The sequence below is a fragment of the Odontesthes bonariensis genome, chromosome 6, assembly GCF_027942865.1.
Source record: "Odontesthes bonariensis isolate fOdoBon6 chromosome 6, fOdoBon6.hap1, whole genome shotgun sequence".
Taxonomy (NCBI): Eukaryota; Metazoa; Chordata; class Actinopteri; order Atheriniformes; family Atherinopsidae; genus Odontesthes; species Odontesthes bonariensis.
The window spans coordinates 22816271-22841649 of record NC_134511.1 but is presented as its reverse complement, the minus strand read 5'-3'; the positions used below and the strand labels follow the sequence as shown (position 1 = coordinate 22841649).

The 25379-nt window shown below is 39.9% G+C and overlaps 1 protein-coding gene and 1 long non-coding RNA gene across 2 annotated transcripts in view; one reads left to right on the top strand and one right to left on the bottom strand.

Annotated features, from left to right (window-relative positions):
- The window catches only part of wscd2 (WSC domain containing 2), a 38719-nt gene extending 22321 nt beyond the window's left edge, over positions 1–16398 (bottom strand). Inside the window, exon 1 of the mRNA XM_075467983.1 lies at positions 15928–16398. The gene's annotated coding sequence lies outside the window, so the exon portion shown is untranslated. The remainder of the gene's footprint in view (positions 1–15927) is intronic.
- The window catches only part of LOC142382286 (uncharacterized), a 34043-nt gene continuing 24469 nt past the window's right edge, over positions 15806–25379 (top strand). The window contains exons 1-2 of the long non-coding RNA XR_012769927.1: positions 15806–16123; positions 16318–16512. This is a non-coding gene — a long non-coding RNA (uncharacterized LOC142382286). The remainder of the gene's footprint in view (positions 16124–16317; positions 16513–25379) is intronic.

Below are 25379 nucleotides of genomic sequence, written 5' to 3'. Positions count from 1 at the left end.
AAAGAAAAAATACTAGAAATAGGGGGCACAAAAGAAATCTTTTTTTTTAAAGAGCAGATATGATCTCATTGATTGACCATTAGTTCACATTCATACTAAATGAGCCTGCAAATATTAAATCAGAGCAGATTTCCAAGAGGAAATGTCAAAGTCAATCTTCGGTGAGCAGACGCTCTTGCTTTTGCTGCGGGCAAATGGCTTTGCGAGTCAAAATCCATAAATATTCTTCATATCTGTTCTGGGACTCATTGACCAGGAGGAGGGCTGTGAGAGACAGAGCTGCAGTCAATTCTACAGCACTTCTCGAGTTAAAAAACAGTGTCAGCCAACATGGACAACCGGTGGGCTCAAACAGGGGGTCACTGAACACAACGTTATACGCCTGAGATGATACCAGCAGGGAAAAAGTGTCTGGCTGTGTGATTATGTAATGCTGTTTTTGGTTTGAAGGCAGGAAACTGCCAAGAAAAGACAAAAGGATAATGTGAAATTCAATAATGAGGAAACTTTGCAACTCTCCTCAAAAAAGTCAAAAAAAGATCTGAACTCAGAGGAGGATGGATCTTTAGGAGTTGGACATTTTGTCATAACAGAGGCATATAAAATATTCAGCCATGCTACTTGGTTCTGCAGATGAAATCAATTTCCCTCCCCTCAGTGCTAACTGCCAGAAAGCATTATTTTCACAAGAACAAGGGAGAGGCGTCTTAACTGCAAGAAATGATGCAACACACCAGCTGAAGCAAATTGTTCATTTGTTCAGCAGTTGTTCATAGTTGGAGAAGGACAGGAAAATAACTGCGTGAGGAAATATCAGTGAGTTTATACTTGGTCCACAGTTTTAAAAGAAAAATAAATAAATAAATAACCAACAATGGATTTTTAGGGTGGGAGAAACATTGTTGTTATAGAGACAGACTCAACAGTGGCAGGAAGACGAGGTCATCAGGAACTCCGGTGCCAGCATTAGCGGGACAGGAAGCCATTAGTGTTTTGTCTTATTGTCCTTTTCCCCATCGCCCTGTTAGCACAACCTGAAGTGTGGGATGTCTTCAGTGCGTCAGCAGAGGAGGAGTTAACAGCGTTAGCCTCAGCAGCCCTGACCCCCCTTCACCCTGAAGCCTGTCTTTCCGCTTTCTTGGTGTGTTTGGCCTGCCAGCGCGCATTAGCCATGTTTGTCAAATCAAATCAAACTAAAGATCACATTCCTCCCTTGGTGATAACACTGAGCATGCTTGCGTTTACATAGATTGTTTCTTGCAGAGTTGCCAAATAGAGGTCCAAAAGAAAACTCCAATACTTGTGTTTGAGTTTAATATATCAGCATAAACCAATATGATGTGGAGTCAGCAATGGCTGGTGTGATGTAGAGATAAGAAAACGATTCTTTTACATTCAAGAACAGGCTGCAAATTGCATCTAAAGCAGAGAAATCTCAGTAATGCGGTTAGTTGCCGTACTTTTCAGCTACTCTGCAGAACAGATTCGAGTGGCTGGCTCAGTGCAGATGGTGAGTCTTAGGAGTGCATGACCCCTGAAAGCTGGGCAGGCTGCTTCCAGAAACAACAGGATCACTCTGCCAAAGCAGTTTTCTTCGCTTTATATTTGGCAAAGGCTAATGCTGCGTGCACTACAGTTTTGGCTCCCCATTTTCCGTCAGCCATTTTAATTAAACTTGTTCTTAATTATGTGTGCTCAGATTAGTGTTTGGCTTCGTGCTCAATACAGTTGGTGGCGACTTAAAAAGGGGGCTTATCAACAAAGATGCTTGACATAAAATGATGCACAGTGACAAATCAGGCTCAAACTCTGGACAAGTTCTCATTGTACTTAATACAACAAGATTACCTGTAACCATGGCAGCCATGGCTGCCTCCTGACATTTAGAAGTGCCACTTTTCATATATTGTGATAAAGTTCCTAAGTATAGTGCTCCACTTAAGGTGTTACAGTTTAATATATACTTAATCAGTAGGTTATCAGCAACCAGGACCTCAGTCTGTTAGGTTATCTTGAGAATGTGAGCCAAACAGATGATAAAAATACACAAATATGTGCTGACATGATCGCAGAAAAGCTGTACATCGGTGCCATATAAGTTGTCTATTGCCTCCTCTCTCATTTTATTAACCTCTTACTACTGACCTGCTTAGAAGTTAATAATGCAAGACTCTAACCCTGGAGTGCTTAACTTTTACACCTAAACTGACAGTTGTTAGGTCCAAGCCCTCACAAAATGAGTTAACAAAATGCTTATTAAGCTCATCAGGCCCAGATAAATCTCCGTGCATATGCCAGAGTTTTTAAGCTGAGTGTGTTCGGCAATGTTTCCACATTGATAGACTGGTAGTGATGCATTTCACTTCAACAAGCAATGATTGCTTTTTCTAGAGCTGAGGAAGTAACAGTACTGCTAAGAGCAACAGTAGAAACGGAGAAGGAATAACCAAAAGCAGTCGGTACTGTGGAGCTCATCATGGGAAAAAAAACATGAAGCCTCCCAAATATGTTTCTTATGCCACAGATATAAAACAAATGTGGTGCTGATTGCAGTCTAAAAAGAAAATGATTGCCAGCAAGGACAAAGATTATTAGCTCTTGTCCAGAGAGTTTGTGAAATAGCTCTCACTACCAAAGGGGTGAGACAAAAAGTAACATTCTGCAAGTCTGATGGCAACTCCGATGTAATTTGATATTTCTCCAAAAATACCTGTGTGAATTTGTGGGATGACTGAAGCTTTGCAGGGTATACTGTAAATTAGCATTAAACATTTGACGTGTAGTTTAATCCACATCAGAGAATATACTGCAGTTAAATTCTGAGGCTATCTTATTAAATTTACCGTCCATCCTAACAACGTGGGTTCATCCTTGGTCTGTAGCAGTTTAATCCAATTCAGGGCCGGGTGGGGAGGCTGGAGCCTATCCCAGCTGTCATTGTGCAAGAGGCAGGGTACAGGTCACCAGTACAACATGGGTCTAAGAATGAAAAAAAAAAATCTGCCAAGAACTTCTAAAGCAACACACATAAACACACATACGAACAATACTATCTATACTACTAACAATCCCTAATACTACCTGGTTATTAGGTTATCAATAACTTTCTGTATTTGAGCATATCTTAGTCGAGCAACAACAAAAATATATTTGGATTCATTTAGAAACAATGATGGTGTTAGATAGCTAGTCCACAGTAAGTTTAATTTTCAACATCTCACTTCACCTGAGGAACAGAGCGTGCAGCCAGCATCCACGAAAGATGTGGGTGATGCTTTTGTGTGGCGGCTGCATAGTAAATCAATATTTTCTCAGGAAAGGTTTTCCCATCCTGTTTGGCAGAAATTATTGTGCATTATAATCTGATGTTAAATGGGTCCGTATTCCTTGTTCCTTCTTATGTGTTTTTTTTTTCAGTAGATTTACAAAAGGGCACTTTCAAAAGAGGCTGATATAAACCATCGGCTGAAAATCCTCTTCCCATTACCACTGCATTTGGCATTGAAGAGGGGGAAGTGACCAATGACAGACTGTGTTTTTAAGCATATCCTGTGATGCTTAAAAATCAAGCCCAGCACAGCAGGGAAAAAGCTCATTGTAATCCTGATAATACTAAATGGTCCATTAAGCTCAATGGTGGCCTTTTTTTCTCTGAAAGAGAAGAGGTAAATTAAATGGTCTAAAAATAATGTAATCCTCTTCTTTGTCCATCGCAGAGTGGTGTTGAGCTGCAGCCTTGTAAAGGAGTGACTGGTGGTCATGAACATTTCCGCCTCGTATACACAGATAAGCATCTGACAGTCAAAAAGGAAATGGAAGCGACTGAATAATAGCTGAATAAAAGCGCCGTTGTGATTGTGGCCACAAAGTACCAGTTCAATTAGGCATGAGCGGAAGACAAAAGCTGGACAAATTATCTGGATCTTCTGAAAAAATAATGGGAAAGAGGTTCAAAGGCAAAAGAGATCTGACTATTTTTAAAGAGAGAAATGAGACATATTTTTGATGCCAACAGAGAGATAGTCCCAGCACTAATGACACAATGCTCCAAACAGATAGAAATGAACCAAAATTCCTGTTTAAGTGCGCGTTTCTGAACTGCTCTCAGTTGCTGACGCACTCAGATCCCAGTTGGCCACCTAGACGGACATTTGAGAAACAATCACTCAAATGGACCTCTCTAATGGCTTCATAAAAACAGTAATTATTCTGCAGCAGGGAGGCGCTGTGAATGGGAGATCAAATGATGTCTCCTTCTATTCAGTCTTAACAAAGCTCCTCATTCAGCCCCTTTCAGAGAATAGTCATTTTTTCCAAAAAGGAAAAGAGCTTTTCCACCCTTGTCCTTTCACACCTACAAGCACAGAGGATCTCTCTGCTTTAATTAAAAGTGAATTCTCCCAGCTCCACTCTGCTGTGAATCTCAGTCCTCTCTGCTTGAATAGACTTAAGGGGTGATTGCAGAGGGTTTCAGCAAATGTTTAGCTGGTGGGGAGGAAGCAGGGGAAGAGTGCTGGGGGGGGGTAAGAAATGCTGTATGGAAATTTCAACAATTTTCAACAGCCAACAGTTAATCTAAAAGCATCTGCGTGGGGGAGAACGTTTTAGCTGCATGCAGCTAAGAAGTACAGTTAATTATTAACCGAGAGCGTGGCACTTTCTTTTTTCCATGTTGCACATTTAAGAAGAAAAAAAAAACTACTTAATCCATCCACAAAAGTGCTCTCAGCAGCGCTGAAGAGTGGGAGTTTCGTTGAATTTAGAATCAATTACTATTAAATATTTTGAATATCCACGTGATTGAACTTACTATCTGTAAACTTGTTCTGTTCAAACAGTGATGTTAGTGTGAGGCCTGATCATGCTAAGAAACGTCAGTTTACACAGGACCATCCACTTAGCAGTCATTGTTAGCGACCTTGAAATGATGTTTCATTTGTTTTTCTAATTACATTTAGAGGGGGAATGCAATTACTGGCTGGGATTTATTCCGCCACATTAGGCACCACTAATACTATTAATCACAGGGAGGTGGTTAAAGGGGATAAAAGGTGTATTAAACTCAAGACTAGGTTGTTGGCATTAGGCTGGAGGGACAAACTTTCCTCTGAGTGCAATTGGTCAGGACTAAAGCAGAGATGAAAGGAGACTGAATACTGGAAATCCATTAATCAAGTGGACAGAAAAATAACTGACTTAATGTTAGTTTTATTGTTACATATCTGTCGAACGTGTTGAAAAGTATTGCTGTGTGCTCGTTGCTGCTTCATTCGAGGTTGCAACAGGAATTTCACTTCTTTGATTATCAGAAAAGAAAAGAAATCTTCATCCATGCGAAAATGCAAGACTCAACCAGAGCAACGAGTTATACAATGACATTCAACTTTATATGCTCATATGACCAAGTGATACTTCCCTTATTATTTTCCAAACCACTCTTCTTGACAAGCCAAAAGCCAAAACCCGCAAATCTGGCTCTATGTTGGATTATGTAGTGACCTCATCACATTCTCATGCCTTCGTTTATCAGTGTATGGCTGTACATTTCTGTGAAAATATGTAAAAAAAAAAAAAATCATCTAAACAAGGATTAACGGGAATAAGCTGCAGTTGTAAAAACCTCCGAGTTAATGTGGACAAAGCCTCAGACAGAAGCGAGCACCATAAAACTCTCATCATCCTCCATGGTTTACTACCATAATAGACTCCATCCACAGCCTCTAACGCTTAAAGTAATTGATGAAACCAATCCTCTTGGACTGCAATCGAAACCTGATCTCCACATTTAAAGTTCTAAGACATACCATCCCCCTTCATGTCTCCTGTGGACTTTGTCGCTTGTTAATAAGCCAAAGTATTATGGAATCAACACCATAGGATGCCCTGTGTGTATCACAAAGACAGTACTGCATCGAAAAACCTGTTTTTCAAATAATGAGAATGAAAACATGTTGGAAAGAAACGTGTGTACAAGTTGTCAATTCTAATTTTATTTTGCAATAAAAATGACTGAATGTCAACGGAGCAATGACCTGAAGAAGCTAGCGGTATCCCCAGACAATCATGTAGAGTCTGTTGTTAGGGGAGCTTTACCTCAGAGATTGTGCTTCCAATTGTGCTTGTGTATCGTACAGCTTCTCGCAGACGGTTGGACAGAGTAAGAACAGAAAAACAGTCGAGTGCTTGGCGGTGCAGTGAGGAGAGGAGACAGACCCTCCACTGTACGACTCACATTCAAGCTCCTATGTCAATGAGCACCCACTTTGCTGAAGTGTCCTTCAGCAAGAATCCTCCAGTTTTGTTTTTCTGAAGCTCTTCACTCTAAGCTCCCACGGCCAGAGTAAAATTACAGACACAATTTGTGTTTACTTTAAAAAACTACACTGAATGATGGACTAGTTAGGGATTACCTTGCTGAAAGCATCGGCGGCCACTGATGTGAGCTTGAGAGTATGTGTTTCTCAGAATACGTGGTTGTGTTTGAAGTCACAGGTATTGATAAATGCTCGCTTCCTTTTTTCTAAAGTGCTGTTTCCTGTAAGCAACCACAGTGTGGTCTCACTGATAAATCGTCTACAGCGAAATGCAGAAAAATCATTGCACTCGTATTGATTATCATTGTCATTTTCAAACCTCTGTTGACTAATTTATCATGAAAGTTTTTGACTGGTGTACACCTTTAAGGGCTTAGAGTGCCATCTCAGCTAATAAGACTCAACTCAACAACACTCAACAACAGCTGATCAGTCACTTTATCTTTTACTTGATACAGTCACAGAAAGTGTTTTTGTTGACTACCACAGAAATGCATCATCTTTATCTGATTTTGGATTTGAGTGATGTGTAATTTTGTTAACCATAACAAAAAAAAAAAGAAATAAAAGCAAAATCTGCAAATGCTAAATGCAAACTGTAATACCACAGAGTTTAATAAACATTCAGAGCTAAGCTTTCTCATATTGTACTGACCGTTAACATAAATGTGCATAAATCAAGCTCCCAAAACAGTGCTTTCAGTTTCTAAGACTGTAGCCTAAACAGTGGTGGCTATAGTGGAGACAATATATATGACACAAATCTATTATTTCCTCCACTGAACAAAAATTGTGCAGTTAGTGTGCAGCCTGGTTTGGTTTAACTACCAACATAAACAGCATAACCCACAGCAGAATGTCAAGTATTTGACACCCATGCTGTTGGAGCTTTTTCTGTCTCCGAAGTTTCAACAAAGTGAAGCATTTTGAAATATGAAGCAAGTTGGAGAAAAGCATATCCAATAAAGACAACTTTCTCACAAAGCCGCATCTGAATTACATTGTTTATCATCACTGGATGATATTTGCCAACTGTATTTTTCTTTAAAAAAAAAAAAAGACAGAATAAAAGATTAGCATAAGAAAAGTCAGATAATCTGCTATGGAGGTTTGTACACATACAATACAGTTTTTACGAGCTGTTTGGTGTGCATGCAGGGATGCATGCAGGGATGCATGCTGGGTGCGGTGGTCTGGATGTATTATTTGAGGAAGAAGACAACAGGGTGCTGTGTTAGTATGCATTGCAAAATGTGTAGCAAAATGCCATCTGCATTATGCAATCCTGAAAAGATCAAGCAGCACAACGGGTCTGTTGTCAACATATCCTTCCTAATTAAATATGAACATTGTTAGAGGCCATGTTGCTCGTTTGTCCTTATTTCACTCAAATGTTCTTGCTGGTGATCAATGTAATATGAAACACTAAAACTATGACTGAACGAGGCTTTCTTTGACAGTAAATGAACGCCTTTAAATTCTCACTTCTCCACTTGCAAAATTGGATTGATATATTTAGAAGATGGAACGGCAATAATGTACATCCTCGCTAGCCTTGCAGCAGCAGTGCAGGAGTCTTGTTCTAGCTTCACTGTCTTGAACAAGTGGGAATGATTGATGATTGATGTTTAGGGCTGAATATAGATCACTGTGCGCTCTCTATTGGTGCATGCCTAGTTGCCTACACATTATAGCGTTTTGCTGCCACTTGAGGGCAGTATGATATTTGTGTGCCATAATCTGTGTTGCTTGTGGCCGTGGTGGTGCTGTCCTTTGGTCCTTTAGCTTTGCTCTGCTGTGGAAACGACAGAAGCCAAAGTGAATAAAGATCTGCTTTGTGAAGGGTTCAAACTAAGTTTTAAGATAATGAAGATTGTCCAGTGCAGCTCTTGTCATTGCTTTTCACTCGTGTTTATTTCTTAGTAAATGTTTTTCGGAGCTTTGTACTCTTTGTTACAAAACTGGATGCTGTTGGTTCCTCCCTGCTTGAGGTAACTTTCAACTCATCAACATTCGATCCATGCATAGGGTTATATCAGGACCCTATATGTTGTTTGCTTTTGGAGGACAGCACATCTGTCAGCATATCTCTGTGGATATGAGGATTTTTACAACTCTTTCTGCTGCAGTAATACACACTCGCTTTTGTGTTCAATTCTCAAGTTTTTTATATTTCTTTTATGCTGAAATTGTTACTTTTTTCAAACTCATTTTACAATTCACGTAAAAGGTCATAATGTTCACTTACTAAATTTTTGTATGTAATTCAAGTCTGGAGAAAGGCTAGGTGGGTTTAATGTTATGCTTGAGACAAATCTTTAGTACTTAAAGTCTTCAAATGTTAAATGTGCGTGTTTTTAGGAAAAGGAATATATATGTAACTACCAACCAAATGTAACGTAAGACTCCCCCCCCAAAAAAACCCACCTCTGAAGTAAAGGTTACATGAACTACATGTGGAAACAGGAAAGCCCTGTGTTATGCAATTAAGTGAGCCTGTGTGCTGTGTGTGTGAGTAGTAGAAATGGGCAATATATCTGGGGATTCAGGCACTCTGACAGATGCCTGCTTTGGCCTCACAGGAAAGAGAGCAGCACCTCAGTGCTGCACCCTGTCCTGAGAAGAATAAAATATGACAAGCACACAGAGTGATGCTTCACTGTTGCTCTGATGCAACATGAAACCACACATATAACGCAAAGGAAGGAAAAAGAGTGCTGCATGTGCTTCCATCTCTGTGTATGTGTGTGTGTGTGTGTGTGTGTGTGTGTGTGTGTGTGTGAAACAGAAACACGATCTCTGAAATAACAAGAAGATGACATTGATGTCTGCAATTATTTTCTTACTTGTCCTTCAAACACATTTCTACAGTTAATTTAATGATCATATTTTCATTTTGTGAGCTAAGGTTTATAATTTCTGCCTCTTCAACTGAAATAGACTTTGTCTTCACTATAAAATACTTCCAAAGAAAACGCTGCACTGTGAGATTTTCTCTGAGAGAATTTTCTTCACTTACTGGTGCACTGAATATGGAAAGACATGTTAGCGCTGAATTTTAAAATGTTAGCGCCACAAACAAAAATGTGCTACCACTCCTATTTATTGGCGCGCCAGCAGAAATCTCAGAAGGATGCCTAGAACCCGAACTACAGATGTCATGAGGCATTTTGTAAACCAGGGGACCGGAACACATAATAATAAGAATGTCTGCACTCTGGTTCAAAGTAAAAAGATTAGATCACACCCTCTAAAGCTGGTACCACAGCGAGCAACAGTTACTGAGGTTTTTGTAGATATTTTGTAAAAGGTTCTTAGAAAGAAAGAAACAAAGAAAAATGTATCCATGTAGTAGTGTTGTGGTAGTTGAACAGATATAAAAATGTATATGAAACCTGATGGGGTAAAGTACATCACGGCAGAGTCCACTTGTCAATTTCATCTGATCAAGTTAAAAATGTGGCTACAGGAAAACATGTTTTGCGTACTGTAGAACCCCCAGAGATCAAATAATGGAAATGTCTTTTCACTTATCTATGTGAATCTATGGGAACACTCAGAAAGAGGGGCTATGCAGCATGTTGGGTGAAATATATACAGTAACAGTTGGTGAAATATGACATCAGTTCTTCTTTGACAGCCTGGATGCAGATTTCTAATTTTCATGAGGCTCAGTCTGAAGAACAACTTTGGTGAACATAGAAAACAATTCCTAAACGTAAAATGAAATATATTATATATTATGTGCAGTCAGTTTCACATGACTTATTGATGGGTCTCAGCCTTGGAAACTCCAGATAAGTGAGCAACCCAATAATCATAGAGCACCCCTAATGGTAAAATGCCACAAAAACCTTTTTGTTCCTTTTTTTTGTGTAATACTCTGAGTCCTTACGCCCTGTTTTGTTTTGTTCACCTTTTTCTGGTTTCAAAGTTCTCTTCGTGTTTTGAAGCGTTAACGCCAGAAAATGTCGATCAGCTTTTAAAATATCTATTTTTCCTTTTTTACAAACAATCCAATATGGCTTAAAATCCAACACTGCAGAACTAATGTTGCGGGGGCTTTGAAGTCTTTGATTTATGGATAAAGAATTTGAAATGACGTGCATAAACACATCCCCAACACTGCTCTTGGTGGAGACATGAAACTTCAAGAAGGAAATACTCAAGAATCAAGAATGAATGATTGTCACTGTCCACAAATAGTGAGCCAAATTTCAACACTTCTTTACCATATGGTTCACTGGGCTGCCATAGCATTCAAAGGCTGAGGATGAAAGAAGTAGTGACTTCGTAGTCAACATAAGAAACATGATTGCACATAACACAATGTTAACTCATTTGTACAAAGATAATGGTTGAAGTGCCACAGTACTAATACAAACTATCTATCGAAGAGGTGACACAACCACATAAGGTGAGAGCCTAACACCACAAAGCAGAGTGGCTTGTGCTTAGTCTAACAACCCAGCCAGACCTTGTTTAAATTGCTAGTTGAATGAGGAGAGGGCTGAACTGGGAGTCAGCGAGGCACAGAGTCAGAGCTCCAGCTGAGTCATGCTTCCCCTCAGCAACCTGGGAGAGACATCGGCAAGGACACCAAGAGATCAGAGGTGATGGGGGTCGATATAGTGTGACAATGGGCTTGTGGCTGACCAGGCGTTGTAAGTCTACTGCGCAGGTTATATCACAATCAACCTGGGCAGTTTTGCTGATGGATGGAGAACATTAGCACCGAGGGGGAGCTCATGTGAGCGCTCTGCTTACTGCCGGATTCAAAAAAAGCATCGGATAAGGGGATAAACTTAGGCACTCATCCTGGCTGCTGCTGGTAATTAATGGAACAACATGTGCGGCTGAGAGTAAGAATAATAAGCCCTACTTTAGGTGTGTATGAATAGTGTTGCTTGGTTACTCTTGCACATCTTTCATATGAATTCCCAATGGATGCAATTACTGAGCACAAAACTATCATTAAGAAGTGCTACTATTTACCCTTTAATGACATATTCCCAACAGGAAGTAAGCAAAAGAAGTTTACCCAACCTAAAAGCTTGAGTGTCCTATTATTCTGGGGGAAGATGTGAACATGATGATGCACATGTTTATTTGGCAAAGTAGTTCACTTCACAGCAACCTGACAAATTTCTCTAGCAAGTGTGACAGCCCAATTAAGGCCCAGCACACTGAAAGGAGATCTGAAGCCACTGCTGACACTTGACAGACCCAGAGGGGGCTCCACTCCGTCAGATTTTTTATCACAACTGGGCTTCTGCTGTTGTTTTCCAGTATTGCCAGGACAGTACTTATCAAAATCTCCTGGAATCCTGTTTAAAGTGAAGGCCTGTCTAATTCCCCACACTGCAGGCTGGATGTGTTTCCACACACTGACTAACACTGTCTGAAGTGATGCTTAAAAGCTGAGAAAATGCCACAGAGCTGTTTGCTAATGTGGCTGCAATATCCATTTTAACTATCTAGCAGAGCTTTAAAAAGAATCCTTATTTGTTTACTGTCATTAAACGAAGCTTCCCAGCCAACATCGTTGCAAACAAATAATGTCTTCTTTTATTTAATGACACGTAATTTGTTTTTTTGTCTACGTAATTGGTGAATAAATAACTCTGATGTGGGAACTCATCCATGGTTATAAATGGAGCTTTAGTTCAAGATCAAGAACATTTCCCAAAAACTAACAGACAGCCACAGCCGGAGGTGAGGTTGGTAAACTACATTTCACTATTTAAAGGCTCTGTTGTTGCCAGGTTGGGCCTGTGTTGGTGCAGCAGAGTTTGACACCAACAAAGGCCTTTTTGTAAAGCAGGGATCGAGCTAAAGGGGGTCTGCTACTCCAGGTGAGCAATTACAGAGGTTATGTGCTAATCTGGCTGACTGGCAAAGTCTCATGGTCTCTGGAAAACGAGTCTTTTATAGTATATTTCCTTGTGTCTTCCCATCTTCTCCTGCTCTTTTTTCCTTCCCATTTCCCACTGCTTTCACACTCTTTTCATCTTTTCTCCACACATACGCAAAGCTTTCTGCCTCCCCTGGGATGTTAGTGTTAGACATCCGGACAGTTGTGAGTCAGTCTGATGGTGAGGAGGGTAAACAGACTGAGGGGAGCCAGAGCTGATGCCACAGTTGGAATCCTGACTGGCCCACTGATGAACAGAAAATGTTGTGACAGTCCTACGTTGGGGATAAAGTGCTAGAAGATGTTTTATTTTTTTTCTATGCTGAGAGAGTGCAAGCCATTCTGTAAATTAAATAACTTAAGAAGTCAAAATGCTGCTCTCTCACTACATTTAAAAGATTCAAGTGACTGAGATTTTTTAGAGAGCAAATCACTGAAATATAAAGTGCGAGATGGATGAAATTTTTGTCAGAAAAAAGTTAGTCATCTATTAAAAAAACAACATTTTCCAAGAGTGCACATTAACTTCAGGATAAAACACATGAAAATGAAATATAAATGAGGTTCTAGATAATGTTATTTCAAACAGAAACATTAGACATTAGATAGCCGCTGATACTAAAGTATAACAATCTAAATGCACCCAACACAAATATGAAAATGATTCCATAATCAAATTATTCTGCAAATTGTTTTGGTCTCCACATCTTCAGTGATTACCCACTGAGGATATAACTCATCTTTGCACGCAAGGATGTCAGCAGATAGATGACACGCACTTTAACGCTATCATACATGCACGCGCACACGCGACTCATATTAGCTTTGGTTGGATTAAACATGTTCTCAGCAGGGTGTTTGTCTCAGTTTGAGACAGAAGCCGGAACAGCAGGTCTGATTTAAAAAATGTAATAAGCTTTAAGACCGACTCCAGTCGTGGCGTACTGAACGTGTGGAGTGGAAATAAGAAAAAAAAAAAAGAAGAAGACTACAAAACTACATGTGAGTTTAATCCATTTGACCCTTTCTTTTTCTTTTTAATCTGTAGTTTGAACCTGGGTTACAAAAAAAAAAATCATTACGTGTCTAAATTTAAGATCTATGAATAAAGCCCCTAGACTTGCCTAACAGATTAGGTTTTGGGGTTTCCCTGCTCTGTCTGGCTCCTGGTATTTCCTTCCCAACTGTCTAAGTACTCCTTATCAGGATAGGTTTTACAGGAGAGGCCTGGTGTTGCCAATAATCCCACTTTAAAATGATAATCTGGCTGAAATGTACATACCGCAAAACCAATCCAATTCTTGGATTTGTTCACCCTTTACAACACAATTTAAGAGCCTTCTCTGTTTTATTATCTTTCTGTCACTTTAGTGAAAAAAGGTAAGACATTTCAAAATAAATTGAATTAAGGCAGTTTCACTGTTTACAATTCACATACATATAAACTGAATTTCATGCCTCACAGCACAACTCTACTATTTTAATTCTGAGCATCATCCACTATAAACAGTCTAAAATGTTCTGCATGACTATGGAAAAGGCAGCAGAGTATTTAATGCTTGGCTATTTTAGTAGGCACTCTAATGAGGATCCTAACATCCTTTCTTGATGGTGATACATCAGGATTGAGAGCGCTGTCCAACCCACACACAGCTTGCACTGCACCACTGTCATTTTACTGTAATGGCCAACAAAAGCACACAAACCGCAGTTCCTGCCAGTTCACCTGGCGATCATCAAAGCTCACAGCCATTGGATGTGATCCACAACACGTCCCTGAGAGCTGGCCTGGAGGATGAAGAAATAAGCTCAGGAGGAATTCAAAGCCTTCTCACTCTGCTGCCAGCCACCCTGCCAATATATAAAGGACTCCATATCTGAGCCACTTTCAGGTCCTTCACAGTGGCCACAGCTGAGCTTTTGTGTGAAAATCTCAAAAAACCCAACTTCAAATATTTACAAAAATACTTTTTCCTTCCAGGACTGAATCTTCACAGAACGGTCATTAAGAGGCTTCACTTAAATGCCAGAAGGGGCTCCTGGGGGCTTTTGTGACTTTGACCCTGATTAATCCCTACATCATCATCAGCAACAATGGGAACAGCATCCTCCATGTAACGGGTGTGCAAATATGAAATTCAGCTGTTGGCTTATTTCCCTGACGTCTGTTCGTTCCTGCCTAAGGCAGGAGTGAGCTCTCGGGACATCACATCAGCTGTTAGCACCAGTAAAATCAATGTGATTTTATTTTTTTAATAAGCGCCCACACATTTAACTGCAAAGCTGAAAGAACATTAAAATGTGAGAGAAGCTCTTATCATTAATGGTTTTAACTAGACCTAAGAAAAAGGGGAGAGAGGGGAAATTCTATTATTCTATTTTCTTTTTATTACAGTGATGTTCATGTTATTGATCGATACAGCTTGGTCTATATTCAGAAGCTATGAACTGCATGCCATGCTCCCACTGCCATAACAAGAGGTCTGTCATGCTCTATGCTTTTTATTCACTGTCAAGACAAGTGCTGAAATAGCTGCAACATGAGCAATTAGTGTCATTCATCAATTGATTTTAACTGCAGTGTGATCAATCTTAACAGCCACAATGCTCCTCTTCATCCTCCACTTGAACACTCCACAGCGACCAGTTGGTTCAATACAATGATCTACAACACACCAAGGTCACTGGAAACAAGGGGTGGGGAGGTGGAGGCGCTCATAATACGTGATAACAATAAAATCATTTTAAGTTACTTTGGGAGTTATCTGATTATACGTCCAAGGATCAATACTGTTAAATAATTGGAATACAGATCGTATTCTGACAGAGTTTCAGCCATTGAAATCACAGAAAAGAGAAAAATATTCTCATCGTGTTTACCCAGCCAACCCTAAACCAAAAATGATTTAAAAAAAATTGAATGACTGCAACAAACACCCAAAAAAAAAACATCAAAACATTCAATCCTAGAGAATAAAGTAAACATATTTGGTCTATGATTGCTCCGCAGGCACATACATCCAGAAGAATACAAATCTGTTTCTAGACTGAAATTAGGGTGTGTGTGGGAGGGGGGGGGGGGGGGGTACAAGTTCAATTCTGACTGTTTTCTGGGTTTGAACTGCAGCTCAGGTTAAAAATTAGCAGGAGGCCTCGAATGAAATTCCAGCATCTTAACACTTGGGGGATAAGATGAAGGCGTTCAGTCAGTGGGCCACCATGCATGCACCTGGTTACACTGATGCCTCTCCACAGGCCAGCGAACGTGCCAACAAAGAGCAGACACCTGAGCATCTTTCAAACAGGAGACGAAAATGCTGCAGGAATTTTTTAAAGATGCAACCAAACAGAACCGATCAAGATAATAAAGTAATTAGATTTTTTTTTTTTAAATCACTTAATCTAATTAAAGCACGTGGTCTGTAAAGTGGGAGTCTCTTTATGGTTTCTATGAGCTAAGTATATAAAACGGTACAGAATAAAAGAAATCCCGGTAAACTCATTTCTGGCTTTGGGGGTTGAGCTCACGCGCATAGACCAGAAAGCGTGCAGCTACACTGTGAGACCCTTCAGACTCCTGCAACGCAAATAAACCAGCCGCAGTTTAGCTTCACGGGACTTGCCCCGAACTGCTGCAGTGAAGATTTTCCTCTCGTTTGTACCAAGTGAGATGTGATGTGAGGAAAGTCTTCATCTTACCCTAAAAAAAGGGTCCAAGGGAAGCCTCAGCAGATGGTCTGATGTTGCAGCTCTCAGGACGCAACTCAGCTGAGGATGGTCATCTCTTGGGCTCAGACGTGGTGTTCCGTCTCTCCACAATAACTCAGCCAAACATGAACAGCAGCGGCTCTTTTTTTGGGAAGCTGCTTTATGCTTTTATCCGCAGACAACTGAGGTTAGTTAGACGATCCCATTAGCTCCTACAGTCTCTCGGTGTTGTTCAATAATCTGCTCTAGACTACTGTACCGCAAATAAACCCGTCACCCGCTTCTCCCTTTCGACGGGGAGTAGTGTTAATGGCGTTACGGACTATCCGCGTTCACACAGACCCCTCTTCTTACCTAACGCTAACGCTGTAATCTGTCCAGGTCAAAGCGTGGATGTCATGCACGCGGTGGGTCGAACTGTGTTTTCTGTCGCCTGTCCGATGAGCAGAAGAGTATTTGACGCTGCGGAGAGGCAGCGCCGCAACGCGCGCCCTGCGCTCCCACACGGACCAACAGCACTGCCTGCTGTACTTAAAGCGACACAGCATGGCTCACAGAGGTCTGTGCGCCACTCAGGTGAGTTTCACTCGTAAGGTGACACACTCCCTGCTGATAGTACAAGGAATGGGAGTTGAGAATTCATTGAAATTCATGAAATTGGTCTCAGATGTGGTGCTTTTTCAAATGCAAGTCAGTACCCACAACACGTACACACACACACACACACACACACACACACACACACACACACACACACACACACACACACACACACACACAAACCCAAACAGACTGTGTTAATTTGAAATAAATGTCAAATAAATAAATGTTGCACAAATGTCCCACAGATCGATCAGTTCAGTGAAGTGTATACTGCTTCCTGCTGGAACACTCTCTGCTTCCAGCCACAGGACGCAAATGAAAGCAATCACAAAGACAGATACAGGCTACATGGCAACAGCAATAACAGTAATAACAATCAAATCAATGGGAGGATTGGTTCACAGTGCAGCTGGAACCTGGTTTATGACCACATGGAAAAGCTGTATGCAGAAAAGGAATATATCTATCTATCAATCTACAAAAAAAATCATCCTTTCTGTCACAACGTGATTACTACTCAGTTGTATTTTAGTTTTGCCTGCTTTGCACTATGGTTTTAATCCTTTCTGCATTGCCCCTCTCAGACACACCTCCAGATGTTCAGCAGTGTGTGTCTCTGCTGAATGCAGGATTTCTGCTTAGACGGGGGTGATCATCCATTCTGTTTAACCACATATCTCTTTGTCTGTAAACTGTGCTCTTCCATCTTATCATTCTGACAGTCACTGCTATTACATCAATTGCTCACAGAAATCACATCCTACACATCTTTCGAGACATGTAGACAAAAGGGCATCCTTGCGACATGTAAACATAGGGCAAATGTAATAGTGATAAGAGGGTTTAAAGTTTCCACTCTAACTGGCTAAAATGGAGGAGTGTATACACTTAAAAGATGAAGTGGTAATGAAGGGGTATTGTTAGTTCCTTGCTCTAAAACCTGCTGTTTGTTGAAGCAACTCAGTTATTAAAACTGGCCTGTCCTTGAGGGACGGTTTGCTGACTCAACATAGATGACTCTGCATATTTCTGCAGCATCCATTCAGGGGCTGCTTGTTTTCTGTGCTATTGCCCGTAGCCCTGTCATCTACAATTATCTTCCTCTACATGGTGACTCAGCTGCAGACTTCAACTTAGAGGCAAACTCTTGACATCGCAAGCAAGCAGTAGTGATGTTGCTCATGCTGAATCAGGCAGACAGGGAGGGACAGTGGCCAAAAAACAAACTCATAGTTCAATGTGCGAAGATGGTAAATGGATTTTTCAGGTTTGATTTGAGAAACGGCTCGGTTAGAAAATGCAGAATGATGCATTTTTTATGTGCTTTTTGAAGGGCTACACACTCGTGGATTGGAGGTCAAAACTGATACATAAATCACAGGATAAAGCTGAAGGCATCTGCATCACATGGCAGCAGTCACAGCATGTATGCTTTGTGAATTGGCCCTGCGTGTGATAAACACTGGTTTATCTCCTTCACATATGCAGAAAAACTGATCTAATGGAGGATAATAGACCCTTTGTGTGAAAGCTCGGCTCTCTCGTGAAGGAGGCGGCGTATTGAAACAGGAGAGAAATTTTTCACATTTTGACCATCTTGTCTTGTGTCAACATCTGATAAATGGATGTCGTGAGCCCACACAGCACAAGGTCTAACAAATAACTTGGATGGGAAATTGTGCCCTTTGATTCCTTCATGATTCACTGGAATATTTATTCATTGAGCAAAACAACACAAACTGTATCTCAAGCAAGAGGTCATTTTTGCGAAGATAATTTTGCATGAGCCAATGCAAGCAGCTCTGTATTCTTGGGGCAGTTTCCCCCTAGAGATCCATATAGCTTTTTTCTAACAGAGCCTCATGAGACATCTGCAGGAGTGTGGGAAGAATGGAGATACTGTGAGTTTTCATGAGAAATCAGGGCACAAACCATGTCACATGTCTTCAACGTGACAGTGTAAGAAAAAGAGATGTTCTGTCTGTTATATGCTTTTAAAGAATGGAGGACGCTCCGATATCGTGGGTTAGTTGTCAACATTAAACACAAGGAAAAGAGAACTGGTACTGATGTCAGAGGTGAGCAAGTGCCTAATCGTCACCGATTGTTTTTCAGTTTCAGGTTTCATAATGGAAACTCTCATAACAAACACCCAGAGCTGTCGAAAGCACTATTGTCAGAGAGCCATTGCGGCTGGTTTTAAGGTACATTCTTAGGCCCAGAGACGGAGACAGGGGATTAACAACATGTTAACTGCGCTGGGGAATGCCAGTATTGCCTCCAGTGAAAAAAAAGTGAAATGTCAACACTGTAACTCTAACTCATCGTTGAGAGAGCAATTGACAAGAGTAATTTTTTCTTTAGCACAAGTTTCTTGTGTTTACCTTGAATACATGCAAATCTGGTTTTGAAACAGAGAAGCAATTGTGGAAGTATGAATTAGGGAGGAAGATGCAGTTTATAGGAGGAGCTTTTGTCAGTGGTTCTTTGTTTTTTGATGGGGGCTATATCAGAAAATATTTAAAAAATATCTATGACTATTTTTCAAGTATAATCTTTGTAAACCAGATTCCAGGGCTGGACCAACCATGAGTTAAAAATGATTTACAATTATGTAAAAAGGGAAGCGTTTCCAATCATATTAATTATGACAAAGTACACCTGTGACGGCTCTGGTTGTGTGAATTTCAGGATAAGATCTACATCAACTGTCATACTCGCTCCACCTCAGATGTAAAAAAGATACATAGAAGGTACACAGGCAGACCCAGACAGATAGGCGGCAAATTTAAATAGCATCAAGGCAAGTAAAATCAAGAAATATGTCCAAGAAACAGCAGGAAGTTTGCCTGCAGAAATCAGAAAATAAGGTTTGAAACTGAAACAGTACCCATACAGATGGAGGCTACAGAAACCATTCATGAAAAAGTTTCAGTGGAATGAAGCATGGTGGAGGGAAACGTAAATTATTTAGCGTTTTTATTTGCAATAGTGTGATATTGTCCGAAACTGGGGTGTGAACAGAGGAACCCTGAACAAAAAAAAAGAAAAAGAAAGAAAAACAGATCCAAGCGACCGAAGTTGATCTTTCAACAGCAGGATAATAATCCAATGCACACCAGCTGCCTCTTGAAAGAATTTTTTTGCCTATGCTTGAGAAAATCAAAGTCTTGAAACTGGCCCTCCCAGAGCTCTGACCTAAATCCCACAGACAACCAATGGGATGCCATGTGGACAAAAAAGATCAGTTTTCTGATGCTCAAATATGTGGATGAACTGAAAGCGTTGCCTGTTAGAAACATGAAGGAAACTTTCAACACATGGAAACTAGGAGGATGAAGAGTGACTTGGGCAGGGGCAGATAGAGATGATGATGGTGAGCAGGTATGTGATAATCCAGAGTAGCAAACTGCCTCGCACATGAGGAAGAATCTGAGGCATGGACTGAACCAAGAACTGAACAAAGAATTTAGTTGGACTAAAACGATCTGGGGAAGACTGAAGAGAAAGCTGAGACTGGGATAGTGATGATGAGCAGCTGTGTCGGTCTGAGGTGTCAAAACATCAGAAAAGAGCAGCCACACGCAAGAACGCACATAAACACCCAAACACAGAGAAACAGAGGGGATGACAGCAGATTAAAGGAAAGGAGTGAAAAAAAAACAAGTCCAGACTGCTGGGAACATGATGAGAGCATTAACAAAGTCAAGCAGTTTTGGAAGTTAAAGGATGGCAAATTCTATTCTCTGTGGCTTCACACTTCTTCAGACCATTGTAAATGTTAATATCAATGACTTTTCCACAGTTAATAAATATAATGAGCCCTATATTTTGTTTCTACGCAAATTTCTCGACTAGAGCTATTAGACATGCAGATGTCTGTCTCCTGCATGATGGACCAAAAACATTTCTGAAGCCCAACTGCAAATATGTCTGATCGGAAAACAACCACATGCTTTGTTTTGTTCTGTTTACTGAACTAAAAAAGTTACTGTGCAAAGAGAACTATGCAAAATAAACTCATGGCACCATGACCGGATTCAAATGTCACAAAAAAAAAATTAGGCTGAGCTCTAATGTGAGTTATGAACTTATTTCCTCAACCTGGCAGTGTTGGACTACGGCAAGGACATCATAACCTTTCTTGCTCAGTTGTGGAATTATATGAACCAGAGTGAATTGATGAAGAATTACATCAAGTGAATATAATGACAATCCATACTGAAGTGATGGGGAATGATGCTGCAGGTTACCCAGAGGGGGTGGAAATTGGTGGTATTCCTGCCAAAAAATGCAAGGCAAAGTCTTTGCTTCTGCGAGTGTGACCTCATTAACTGTGAGGGATTTGGAAAATTAATAATTAGGAATACATGCCAATATGTCAGTTTTAAGTCAGTGAACTAATGAATCGACAAACATTATCACCTGTACAGCATAATGGATGAGGGCTACCTCACGAACTTGTGCTGGTTTTCTCACTCTAATTTTCAGCCGTGATGTTGCTGTTTTTTCCTGTGTGTCTGATCGCCATCGCTATTCCTAATCTGTCGGGAGGCCACTCTCTCCCATGGAAAATATTGTTGATCCATAATGTCCCCAGCATGACACACATTACAAAAGATTTGATCCATAGGCGTTTGTGTGCTTTGGCAATCATGGGTTCAGAATCAGCTGCAATTACTGTACACAAATAAGATTTCCTGCTTAATGCTATGACTCAGGCTTTGTCTGTATTTTCAAAATATTTCATACATTTGAATGCATTTCTGTGTTTCACGGACAAGTTCAACTGAAAAAAGAATTCGTCTTTAGCAATTTGCACAACAAGGTCATGCATGCAAAGTGTACAATTTCAAGTTTTACTCTAAAAAGCTCTAAATCTGTGATTCTATTTTTATCTTTCTTCTTCATCTGACAGTGAGGAAAAGTATGGCTGGTTGCTCTGTATTGTTCTTTCCTTGATGTTGGCCCCTCGGGGATTAAGATGCAGAGCCCAAAACAAATGAGCAGATTATGAACAAGTTAGCCCCCGGCCACAGTATGTAACAAAACTCCTGCTCTTCACACTGTGTCAAGTACTGTTTTATCTGGATCTGACAGAAATAAATTTATGATGAGAATTGGCTGCTCACCCCTGCTGCATTTGTGTGACCCAAACGAGACGCAAATGTTTTGTAGTCTGTGTGGCCATTTTGGGTCCATATAAGTATTTTGTCTTCTTGTAGCCATTCCATTTGTGCTTTGTGTCTGTGGTCATTTCATGTCTATTTGTGGGCATTTTGTGTGTCCTTTCAAATATTTATTTTCTGTTTGTACATTTGTTTTGTGTCAGTGTGTCATCTTTTTGCATTTTGCTTTGTTGTAGTCGATGCATCTCTTAGTTGTAATTCTGTGTCCTGGTTTTTATGTTGTCACTGTATTCTGCATCTATGACTGAACTATAAGCTCCGCTCTCAGCTCTCATCATTGTTTTTCTGATGATGAAAAAGTGGGATTGCGAAACCAATTCTTCACATCAACCGCTTGATGAGTGCTTGTGTCACTGCTGCTTGTTTATAGTATAGTAGCTCTGCTTTGAGAAGAGTACAGTGAAATGAACTTGAAACTTGTCATGCAGAGGATAGAGTTGCTGTATCTGTGCATCTGCAATACTTTATCACTGTTATTAAACTTTTACCTAGTTTCAAAAGGGATTTCCACCAATTAACTACAACATGTTTTTCCAGCTGTCTATTTTCCGCACTACCAACTTTTCCAGTTTTTTGTTGCCCCTATCCCAACTTTTTTGAGACTTTGTGCTACCGTTAAACTTAAAATGAGCGTTTGGAATTGGTTTTTTTCGTTTGTTTGTTTTAAATTGTTTTCATTGTTGTAGTTCAAGTCAATATATGCAGCACTGTGAAAAAAGATTAAGTCGCTTCTTGGCAGCATATATAGGTGGAGCTATAACAAATGGTGATGAAATGTCCTGAGACACTGAGACGTTAATGTTGTGGAAGAGGATGTAGAACAAAGTAGGTTATGGTTCGTCTGTTTCTCATAAAAGCCAAAGAGGGAGTAGCAGGCGGAATAAGATTAAGAGAGGTGGCAGTCCTCTTATATTAAATCTGGTTATGACTGCTGTCGTTAATAATTCAGCGAGCTCTCACTAAACTATCAAAAATTAGCCCACACTGTTTAAAAGTCTCACTAAATCTGTTAAAGATATGTATTAATGATTAGATTTTCTAAAGCAGTCAATTTAAATCTCTCTCAGTTCCACTCCAGCGAACGTTGGACAATTGAGTTTTTTTACTGAAAGATTTTACTCCCACAAAAATGTTCTGCTTGGAAGACAGAGCCTGTGAAATAAGCAACACACTCTAATTGCTATTCAGGAGGCAACTCAATGTCGCCGCAGCAGCATGGGGTAGTATTAGTGAACACCCATCTTTCAGCAGCAAGAAAAGTACAAGGATATGTCACAAGGCTTCATTTGATTCTTTGACTCTGTTGCCTGTTGTGTCTCATCAAACACATCTTGTTGTTTTGGTCAAAAGCCTTGGCTCTGCTGTTGGTGTCACAGAACACTGCAGGTAAAAAAAAAACTACTACTAGGATGTACTACTCACATCCTTATTTTGGAATTATATTAATCTGTTAAAATACAGTTTAGAGATGGTAAGAATTATGGTTAGAAAATGCTTTAAACAGCTGAAATTAACCACTGATCTCAGAGTCGCAGACTAAAAGAATTATACACATCTAGATAATGACAAAGATGTGTTGTTTGCCTGTGAGTCGCCTTGTTTCACGGTCTTTGATATCTGATGAAACAGTCTGAAAGCTCCATTTCCTCTCTTGTGTCTGCACTGACTCTTGTTTTGATAAAGATTAGTTGGGGTTGTGTGTGTATTTGTGACCAGAATAAAATGGGGGGGGGGTCGTCTATTCAGAGTGTTTGTTTTGTAGAAATATTAAAGCTTGAAAATGAAAACACAAAGATAGATAGATAGATAGATAGATAGATAGATAGATAAATAGATAGATAGATAGATAGATAGATAGATAGATAGATAGATAGATAGATAGATAGATAGATAGATAGATAGATAGATAGATAGATAGATAGATAGATAGATAGATAGATAGATAGATCAGTTTCTGATTGTAGACAGCACATACATTACTTCATAAAATGTGTTACATAAAAAAGAAAAATAAATCAAATGTCCTTTAAAACAGCGCAGCCATGTTTTTTTATGGCTGGTTACTATATCTAATGAGTACATTTGATGATCATCTTTGGAGGCTTTAAGGAATCTCTCTGAAACCATTCAAGGTTCAATGTCCCTGGATAAAAGATGTTATCAAATAAAAATAGTGTTTCTCAAAATTCTTTGTTCCCACATCTTGGAGATGTACTTTATGAGTCCTGCCAACATTTTCAATGAATACTAATGGACATGAGGCTTCCCGATCCAAAAACGATTGATTTGAACACGTTTGCCAGTGTATTAACCTACTTTTCATAGAAAGGTATTCTTTCTCTGCTTAGTGAAATATTTGTCTCAGTGTGCTTCAAAATAAAGGAAATTATCCGTCACTGTGTGGACGACTGAAAATGTCAATTTCTGAGATGAATACAAAAATATATCAACAACTCAATAGATAAATGATAACGCTAATAAATGCTGATCAAATAAAACAAACAAATAATTTACTCAATAATTAATGTATGGAATGTGAAACAAATTGATATGTCTATGGATGTCTGTTATTTTTCAACACTGAATGGGAAAAGAAAATGCAGATTTTGAAGAGGCCATCAAAATGCAGCTCAGTAGTGTCACCACCATTCATTCTCAACATGCCCAGGAGACCTAACCCACTTCATGGTGCAATTTGTCTCAGTGACATCCCCCATCACTTGTGTCTTTTTCTGCCACTGTCACCATAAATAAGCGCAGATGACCTCAAAAACGAAGGAAAGATAATTTCCATCTATTCTTCTGTGCATGAGGAGTCTGTTCAAACACAGTACAAACAACAGAGATCGACAGGATTCTCCAAAGTTAGCTTGACGCAGTTCATTCCTGCCTTGTGCTCTCTGTTGATTCCTTCAGATGCTTGCACAGACTACGAATGGAGTGATGGCACAACTCAACGTGAACTTTGCAAAGACTGGCGCTATGAATGTTGAGCTGAGAATAATAATGGTGATCCCGAGAGAGGTTGTTACAGTTTGCAAATTCATTAACCAAAAATTTACATTCGCTCACAGACTAACTTTTTTCTAGAATTTCTAATGAGTGCATGCTGCTTAACTTGCTGATTAGCAAGGTATCACAAACTATGCCAACACCTCCCCATTGTTTGCACGCTTCAGTATGCTACAGCGGAACTGTCAACGTGGTAACTAGCTGCTAGAATAAAAACCTTCCAGATAGAGAGATTATAATAAATGGGACAGTATGTGGGGGAAAATTGTTGTGTGTGGAATACACCCAAATAACCAAAGAACAGAAGACTCCTCTATTCACTGTTGAACAAAATTAAGCTTTTAGGACCAATTCATGGTTTCCGTATCCTTGTGTGCATCTCTGTTTTTTGGAGTTTTAATTCTACCAAGACCTTTTATTCTTTTAAATATGCAGCTCATGGTGGAATCATTTTGACATATAGTTTAGTGTCTCCAGGTTTCTGTATTTTTGGTGTTTTCTTGCTCTGTTCCCTGAGGATCAATGCCTGCACTCTTACTGCACAAAAAAAGTCATTCTGAATGGTAACCAGCAATCAGCATTAGACTTAAACGCTTCGTCGCAACTGTGTAAGGATCATGATGTGATTACAGTGGAGAT